Genomic DNA, 9,848 nt, shown 5'->3' on the forward strand with positions numbered 1-9,848 from the left:
TACAGCAGCCCCCGTCTTCACTGGTCCAGCCCATGCTTCCACACATCCAGGAGCTACACTTCATCTCCCTACCCTCTGGGCTCCAGACCCTTCATCCCTCCATATGGACATTCTAGTTTACCTACTAGTTTCATACATTAAACTTATAGACATGCCTCTATAGCTGGGTTCCTCCTGCAATTTCTTCCCATCTGCGAGTGTTTTCTCGCCACTGTTTGAGGGTTTTTCTCCCCTAAGGGAGTCGTTTACCTCATATGCTATTGGGGGATGAGGGCTGATATTCTTAATTCTCTTCTGTGTTACTCTGTAAAGCGTCTTTGCGTCTCCTGTGAAAAGCACTATACAAAAATACATTGAATTGAACTGAATTGAAGCTGTTTGGCATCTTGTTACCATAGAGACACCAACAGACCCATCATCGCAGACCTTGCCGAAGTATAAATGCAAGACGTGCAACGCTTTCATTTTCATATGGAAATTAAGGGTCAAATGAAGAGAATAACATAACCACCATCTATAACGCCAGACCTTCTCCTGCTCTTTTCTTTCCTGGTCCTTCTGCACCTTCCCCCACAGCTATATTACAGATCTGTAGCCTTGTGGCTAAGGTCCCTCTTATGGTTGACGCCCACACCATGACGCCACCTGGAAGCCTATGCACATCACTTCGCCCCTCTGAACAGCGTATTAATTTACATTTCTTTGCTTGGACTGTCAGACCTGAGACTGTAGACCCATTTTACTGTTTCCTCATTACATGTCTGTGAGCATTCGTATCATTACTGTCTGACTAGCCTGCAGAGGACGGGATCCCCCTCTGGAACCTTCCGACATTTCTTCCCATAAGGAGTTTTTTTTTTGCCACCATTTGAGTGTTTTTCTTTACCTCAATTGCTTGATTTTGGGTGGTTCAGGTCAGGTTTTTGGGGGGTTCATGCCAGCCTTTTGGGGGTTCAGGCCAGCTTTGTGCCCAATTTTCCATTATGTTGCCTCTGTAAAACATTGTTTTGACAGTGTCTCTGTACAAATTGCTAAACAAATTGAATTTAATTTCATACAATTATCACTTCAGCTAACACAAAGTCATTCAGGAACCATGAAAAAAGTTTCTTTATGGTGCGTCTAATAACGACAATTTCAAAAAATGTAAAGTGGATAAATTCACCATGATAAATGACCAGGAGAAATTCCCCAATACGGTACGTTTTCAAAAAGAACTAAAGTGGGAACATTAATATTAACTCGCAATAACAGATTTCTTCAGCTCCACTTCCTGGAGGGAGAGGCACTTCACATAAAGCAATCAAAAAATCTTTCTGGTCAAAACCCATCAGTGCACACAGAATACGATAATCTAATATGCAGTCTATCTTTAAACAGAAAAAAAAAGATTCGTGAAAAACTGAACTGAGCTGCTGCAGTTGTGTGGAACACATTTTGTTCTGGCATAGTCCGCTGTGCACACGCGGTCCCTAGCCATGTATTATTCACCATACGGACCGGCGTGCACGCAGCGCGCAGCTGGGCCTGCCTGCTTGACTGCATGCGCTGTGCTCAAATCGACGCTGGGAAGACAGTCCGCTGGTGGCAAAGTTAAGGTCACGGGAGAGCAGAGTTCAGCTGCAGTGTCCCTGGCCCTTCAACGGCTTCCAACAGCGATCAGGACGGGAACGGGAAAAGAAAGCAAGTCTTCGCAAAAGCTGGCCAACTTACGATCATACTTTTACGGATTGTTACTGTTATTAAAAAGTGGTTTGTTTAAGATGCGGCGGACTTGCGGTTGCAGTTCGTTGCAGTTGCACACTGAGGACAGGGGTTCGAAAACCCGGTCCTGCCAAAAGCCAAGTTTGGCCGGCTCTCGTGGAGCGGCACAATTGGCTCGCTGCTCCAGAGGGAGGGACTTGGCAGGGTTAGCAGATCGCCGCGCGCAACAGCACCCCGGGCGCCTCGGAATCACGGTCACGAGCATGAGACGAGACGGCTTGAAGAAGGCGTGTTGTTCTCGGATCGGCAGATCCCTTCGGTCCGACGAAGGACGGGGTGTGGGGGCGGTGTATCCCCCAGCTAATCCTAATTGGATTAGATAGGGCACAATTGGCTACCAAATTGGGAGAAAAAGGGAAAAAATCTGAAATAAATATATATTTTTTTTTATTAAAAAAAACAGTGGTTTGTTATAGTTTGTTAAAATATCTATATAATATTTACTTACTCACTGTAAAAATGTACTGTACATTTTACTGCAATTTACTGGAAGCAGAGTTTTACCTTTTTAAGAGTATACTTATTTTTCCTTCTCTGTTTCTTCTCCCCCCTTTTCTCCACAATCAGCAGCAGTAGCGATAGCAGGGGCGGGCTTGAATTTAATTATTGAATAAACACGATGAGGATAACAATAATGATTGTAATTATGGGATAATAATAATCTCTCTCTTCTTCTCTGTTTCTCTCAAAGGGCTAAGACTCCTGGGAAGGATGGGGGTGGCAGCAGGGGGTCGAGCGGGTCGCACAAGCTGCCGTCGTGGGACGCATCTGCCTTTGAATTCCAGAAGCGTGTGTATGAAAGCATCAGAGAGCATTCTGAACAACGCTAATTGAACTCTTTAGGGGAAAGGGCTCAGAGTCGCTCTCAGACTGAAATGCTCTCAGCCGAATTAAGTTCATTAACGCGAGAAGAGAGCGTGCCAGTTTCTGCACCACCCCGTCGCCTTTTTTAAATACCAAAAACTGGGAGAGGGGTCCTAAAATAATGAGTTCACAAGTGTCCATGTGTGCAGAGGCATGGGAAAAGAGAACACTGTTCCTGGGTAATTAACCATGGTGTAAAATCCGTCTTGAAATGACCAGCTACCAGCTGTTTCAAAACATAGCTTGAGCTGGTCAAACCATGTGGAGTATGGAGCTGGTCTGAACCGGTCAACCGGTTTCCAAACCTAGCTTGGGCTGTTTATTTCAGCAGGGAACACACATGTTCAGTCTTGTGAGCCCATTTCAGACCCTAATGAGACAAATATTTGGGGTTTTGTGTCAGATATGACTGGGCATCACAGCACCATGCCCGAACAGGTCACAATGATCCAGATCAGGCTCATAATCTTGTTTACCCTGTGGCCAAATATAAAGCTGCCATTGGCTGGCCTGTTCCCACTTTCTTGCTATTCTAAAACTGGCCTAATTATCTTACAGTGATATTTATTCTGGAATCATTATGGCATGATACATTATAGTGTTTATGTACAATGATGTTTCGTTTGACAAGTTGAAACATTGCATAACTACCCTCCTCAATTCCAACACCCACAGAGTGGTTTTCAGATGTTGTGGACCGTGGTATTTTCATCTATTGATTGATCTGACAGTTGAATCCATTAGGTTTAATCTCAGACCATTTAATGTGCTGCTTGATCAAGGAATTGGCTCACAATACCAGCAGCAAGCTGCCTAGCAACCACAGAAATCCTTTTATCGCTAGCCTTGTCAAATCAGTCAGAATTTATGAACATAACAGAATCCATACCTCATTTATAAAAGGGAAATTGAACTTAGCTTGAAAGCCTGAAAGAGGCAGTGGCATTTTAGACTTTTTGTACACAAAAAGATCAGTATCATCAGAGGTTGTTTGTATTTAATTTGCAATCTATTTTCATTAAGTAAAATAAGTACAATTGTGCTCTGTGTGACCTGAGCATTACATCACCCATGTTCTAAATTAGCCTGAATGGTCTGCCAGTTTTCTTCTATGGTTATTCAGCTTCCATTTTATTTAGAGCTAAACATTGACATTTTTCAAATGAAATCAATGATGTGTCTTTCCCGTAACAAAATATTATTGATTTTGGATAATGCACACATTCCAAATCAAATAAACGTTTATTTGCTAAAGCTGTTTATCTACATTGATAACAATGTCGCAGTAACTACTTTGACTGTAAAATCTGAAAGGCAAACGTATTGTGAAAGTATTTATCTTTCCTTATTATTAAGAAGGAACAAACCATTAATGAAAAATAGATTTAATGTCTTTTTTGTTTCAAATAGCCAATGGATTTCAATAACATTGTGTCTTTAATGCACCAGAAATAGCTCCTTGCTGGAGAGACAGGCAGGTAGTTATCAGATCAAGTATTCTCTAGATATTTTGACTGGCAGCTCAGTAATTCTGATACGGAGAGTGGGGGGAAATGTGCTCTTTTCTACCAATTTTAACTTGAATGCTCTCCTCTTATCGGCGCGTGGAGTCATGACCTGCTTAACTTTCCAGAAGTTTTGCGAGGCGCGTGACAGTTCTCTCCCAGCTCCACCTTATATAGGCTATGCACCCCAGGTACGTCAGTCCTCAGAAACCCGGAGAGCTGATAAGAGTTTACTCTTATTGCGCTAAACAAATGAGGAGGTCCTCCAAACGAGGAGGACCTGGGACGATTGTAACAGGCTTTGCTCCAACATGTATAGCCCAATGAGTATTTATACTAGAGTATTTAAACTTTTGTCTGCTTTTGTCCCACATTTGTCTGCTAGTCATTTTGACATCAAGCCAACTATGGTTAATTTGCTTGTTGCTACCAATGACAAATTGGTTTCATTTTATAATTACATATGTATTCTTTGCTTGGATAATAAGCAATATTATACAGAGTTTCAGTGATAGCTCATCTGGAGTACAATTTGGGCAGCTACACATTCCTTATCTCTTTGTGTTCAATCATACGTGTTTAGCTAAACCTTTATTTGTCTCAAAGTGTAAGTTGCAGTTGCATTATTTGTGGTACACCATCATATATTAGTTATAGTATAGCCAGGTAGTTCCATAGCCAAATAAGTTGCTTGCCCATAATATAGGTAGTTCGCTAAAGTGAAAACTTCAAAAAGACAAAACATATAATTAGTTTTGTGCAGCACACTAAAGTCAACATTTCATAATCTCACCTGTTCGGTGAACATTTTCTTACGAGAACACTACGAAAAGACAGCAGGCTCTGTCGCGTTTGCCACTGTCAACTTTCAAAAACAGTGTATGTTGTAGTTTGAGGGTGTTTGTTCCTGCAATTCCTCGCTTGACCATTAGGAATCCGAAATTACCTATTGCACCTTTAAACATGAAATATGAAATGTCTTATTTCAAACATTGTTCGAAATCAAAATCCATTTTACAAATATACATATTTTTCATAACGTCAGCCTTTTCAAAATGATATTTTTCAAATAAAATAAATTATGCTTTCTAGTCTTTAGACATAAAACATTTATCAGCATGCTGAGAAATAAATAAATGCCATAAACAATGAATTTCAATCAGAATTAAGTGTCACAACTATCCCCAACCGAGGCAACCATTACGTAACCAGCTACTTTAGCATGTCGGTTTGAAGCTAGCATGAATTTGAAGCATCACACTTAACTAGAGAAACTGCTTATTACTAACACGGAAGTTAAGCCAGCACCTACAATATTGACTGCTAGACAAAATAGATGAGACGAGAATTATTACTTTTGTCCCTCAAAATCTGTTTTTTTGGTTTAAAATATCCAATATTTAATATAGAGTCATCAACCTTCTTCTGTTAGCTCAAAGGGAAATATGGGTCTGGACAAAAGTGATCACATTACCACAACTTATCTCTCTTTGGTCAAATTGATGGCGTTACAATGAACCCATTGTTTCAACCAGCCCCAGTCTCCTCTATTTTCCAGCCATCACTGTATCCTAGGACAGTCGGCAGCCTCATCAGAGTTTGTTGCCTTTGGAGAGGTGTCTCTGCTGGAAATAACCAGCGTCTATGGGGAACAAAGCCAGAAATCAAGTTGCACTTAGGACAGCATGGTTAAACGATACTAATGAAGTAGCCTTCAGCAATAGTATTCTCCCAGTATAATAATAATAATAATAATAATAATAATAATAATAATAATAATAATAATAATAATAATACATTTTATTTTTCTGTATTACACAAAGAGAAGGAAGCCCAAAGTGATTCACTTAAACATGAAAAGCAATTTTTACATTTAAATAGCCTAGTAATATTCACAAATAGAATTAATCAACCAAAATAAGTCATGACACATACAAAATGAACAAATGACACATACAAAATGTATCCAAAAGGCTTTTAAAATCAAGAGGCAATTTTGTGATTATTTAGTTTCATGTAATCTGAACATGAAAATTAAAATTGTGCAAATGTGTGTCAGTCTGTCCTGTAATAGAGCAGCATGGAACCAATGAGATCCAAGACGCCAAGTTAAAATAGAACTGGAGCAAAGCTGAACCTGTTTTATTTCCCTTTTCTTCTTTGAAATACTCTCTGAAAAAGAGAAACAGTGTTTTAGACACATATTTTGATTGGGCTACACCTCTTCAGGCTACACTCTTCAGGCTACACCTTTCCCTCCCCAACTCACCACCATGATTAGCCTTAGACTGTAATGGCACTTATGTATAGATTGTATAGATATTGTCACTTGTATAGGTATTGTTGTTTTTTATTGGCTGTTGTATTGTTGTATTCTAGCTGCCAACTGTGGTATGCTAGTTTGAAAGTTGATTGTACTCTTCAAGGGTTCTGATTATCTGTATGTTTACACTAGGACTCGGAACTGTACTGTCCTCTCAGGTCCTCTTTGCACTTGTTCTTGTGTTTGATTTGCACTTTGTTGTACGTCGCTCTGGATAAGAGCGTCTGCTAAATGTCATTTAATGTAATGTAATGTAATGTAATATTTACCCATATAACCATTATTCATTATCCTAACCCGCTTATCCTGAACAGGGTTGCAGGGGGGCTGCCAGTCCATCGCAGGGCACACGCACCATTCACTCACACACTCATACCTACAGGCAATTTAGACTCTCCAATCAGCCTAACCTGCATGTCTTTGGACTGTGGGAGGAAACCAACAAGACCCCGCCGTTCTGCCACTTCGTGCCGTCTGGCGCCTCCCCCTCGCCACACCTGCACTTCACGCTCATGACTGCTGTCTGTCCTGGTCCCACGGTGGTGGAATGACCTCCCGGTGGATGTCAGAACAGCAAGCTCCACACAGAGGGGCCCCGGCCGACCGGGATTCAAACCCTGGACCTCCTTGCTGTGAGGAGGCAGTGCTACCCACTGCACCATCCGTGCCGCCCCACAGGGTAATGGTTATATTTCTTTTTAATAGTTTTTAAATCATAAAAAACTCAAAGGTATGACTTTATCTTTGATTTTTCACAAAGTCACAAAGGACAGGATCACAAACTCATTATGTTTAAATTTCTGTGGCAGAAAGAGGGGTGGAATGATTTCTTCAGTTCCAGACATTTTTTCATTCAACTGCTGCCTTGCACAAAGCCAATTTCAATGTCCTTACAAATATCAGTGTTGCTGACTGAATCTTATAAGCCCTTTTTACAAAGTGGCACACACTGAGAAGGTGCCACTTTGGATTTGTCAAAGAGTGGAAACAGTCAAGGAATTGCATTTCTTTTGTTGCTTTCTGAATCCTTGCTGCAAAATTTAAAATCTCAGGAGGGATTATTCTGTTTTTTTCTGTGGGAATTAATTCTGACCCGTGTTTGGTTTACAATGCTATCGCCATAGGTAGGTGGCAAACAAAAGCATTTCAGACCAGTTTATACTTCTACAAACATCAGTGAACATCATATGGTAGCTATATAAGAAAGAAAGAAAAACAGTGAGAAGGAGAGGTTTGATGATTGACAGGAGGAGTTTGATGATTCTATATTAAATGTTGGGTGTCTTTTGAGGTAACTGATTTTGAGGTACAAATAATACTTACAATCTCACATATCATAGCAGTCACAGCATTGTAGGTAAAATGGTTTAACTTCAATTGCGGTGACAAGCAGTTTCTCTCGTCAAATGTGATGTTTCAAACCCACAAGTCAAAATAGCTGGTTATGTAATGACTGCCCGGGTTGGGGACAGTGATGACACTTAATTCTGATTGAAACTCATTGTTTTTGGTATTTATTTATTCATTTCTCAGCATGCCTAGGAAATGAAAGGGAAACACAGAAACAGATGTCCCAGTAGACACATTAAAGCACTTCATAGATAGTCAGCTGACATATTCACTCACACTCGCACACGTACACACACACACACACACACACACACACACACAATACACTGTCACAGTATATATAAGTAAAGCTGTTTGACATTTAAAGATTAAAAAGCATCATTTATTTTATTTGAAAAATATAATTTTGAAAAGGGTGATGTTATAAAAAAGATATGTAGATTTGTAAAATGGATTTTGTTTTCAAATGATGTTAGAAATAGGCCATTTCATATTTCATTTTCAAGAATAAAAGTCTTCACTTTTCATTTGTTTTATTGAAAAGAATGTATCTTAGGCCTAAACACAACTTATTGTATTAATGTAATAGCATGGGTCTGATTTAAGCAGATTTTCTGTTCAAGTTACATCCATCCCCAGACCGTGTTACAACTCACCCCAGTTGTGGGGCAGGTTTTAACAGTGGCACTCCTTATATTTTACATTAACTCACACATTCTGTGATATTATACATTATGTCTACATTAGTATTTGTAGCAGACAAATGTGGGTAGCTTGTATCAAAGTTTCAGCGTAAAGAGTTCTAGCATAAACACTCATTGAGTTATACATGTTGAAGCAAAACATGTAACAATTGTCCCCGGTCTCCCCTACAATATAAAGGATGACAGTTCAATTAAAGCAAAAAGTAATTCTGAAAAATATAATACAAGGCTATTATTTTCGTGCTGTCAGTCGGTCATTAATAGACTACTGTACATATGCAGTCCATGCTAGCTCCTTCTGTTCTAGTCTTCGAGTCCAGAGTTTATATCTGTAGCATCTGTGCCAATACGGGAAATGCCAATCCAATGAGACATTTACTGCGATAGCATTCAATTTCAAGTAGAACGTAGTTGCAAATTTGCTTGATCTTACAGCGCATTCGCCTGCCCCGTGGGAGGTACGGGCAGGGGACATTTGGCAGGCGGGTGCTCATTCACAGCGAGGGAGTGTTTGTCTTACTTTCTTCGCTCTCCTTCTCGTATCCTTCAGAGACTCGACTCTCAGCCCAGTTGCGCACACATTTGCATTGTGTTTGATGTGAATCTATCGTCTGTCATTTTTTGACACTTCCGAGGCCCTGAGTGTCTCCGACAATTCATCGAGATCCGGTAAAGAAACTGGCGCGCAGTGCGAATTTAACGCGCGAGATTCGAAGCGGTGGGCCGCTTGGCCCGATTTCTCTAAACGCTTCAATTGATGTGCTCACTCAGCGGCGATTCCGTTAAAAAGCTTATCAAAGCGCAAAATCAAGTTCTCACAAATTGCAACTTCTTATTTGCAATATAAGTGTACCAGAAAATAAGATGCTGTGTATTCAGGGCTTGATGAAGGACCAACTTGATTCCCCCTGACTGCCATTGACAGGCAGATGCAAGCATATAATTTCCCTCGGTAGCAAAAGTGATGTGACATCTTTCAGGAGACAGAGATTGCTGTATATGACGTGTTAATGTCATCTTACATTTTGTTATTGCCTATTTCAATCCCCAAATGAATAGCATATGTTATTTTATCTTCTACGACTGTCTCTTTCAACCTTTAGGTAGATGTGAGTCTGACACAACAGCCATGAAACACTCACATTCAACACTCTCTTACTTAAGGGTTATCATCCCTCAAAGCCCTTTGCGAGAATAATTAGCAGAGCATGTACTCATTTGGCAGACACGTTTGTCCCAAACATACATGACCATTATGGAGAGAGACAATGTAGAGTGGATTCAGATAATTTGGGGTGTCTGGGGATTGGGACAGCTGAAGTATTTTGAGTTTTTCTC

This window comes from Conger conger, chromosome 12 (genome assembly GCF_963514075.1).
Source record: "Conger conger chromosome 12, fConCon1.1, whole genome shotgun sequence".
In the NCBI taxonomy this organism is placed as follows: domain Eukaryota; kingdom Metazoa; phylum Chordata; class Actinopteri; order Anguilliformes; family Congridae; genus Conger; species Conger conger.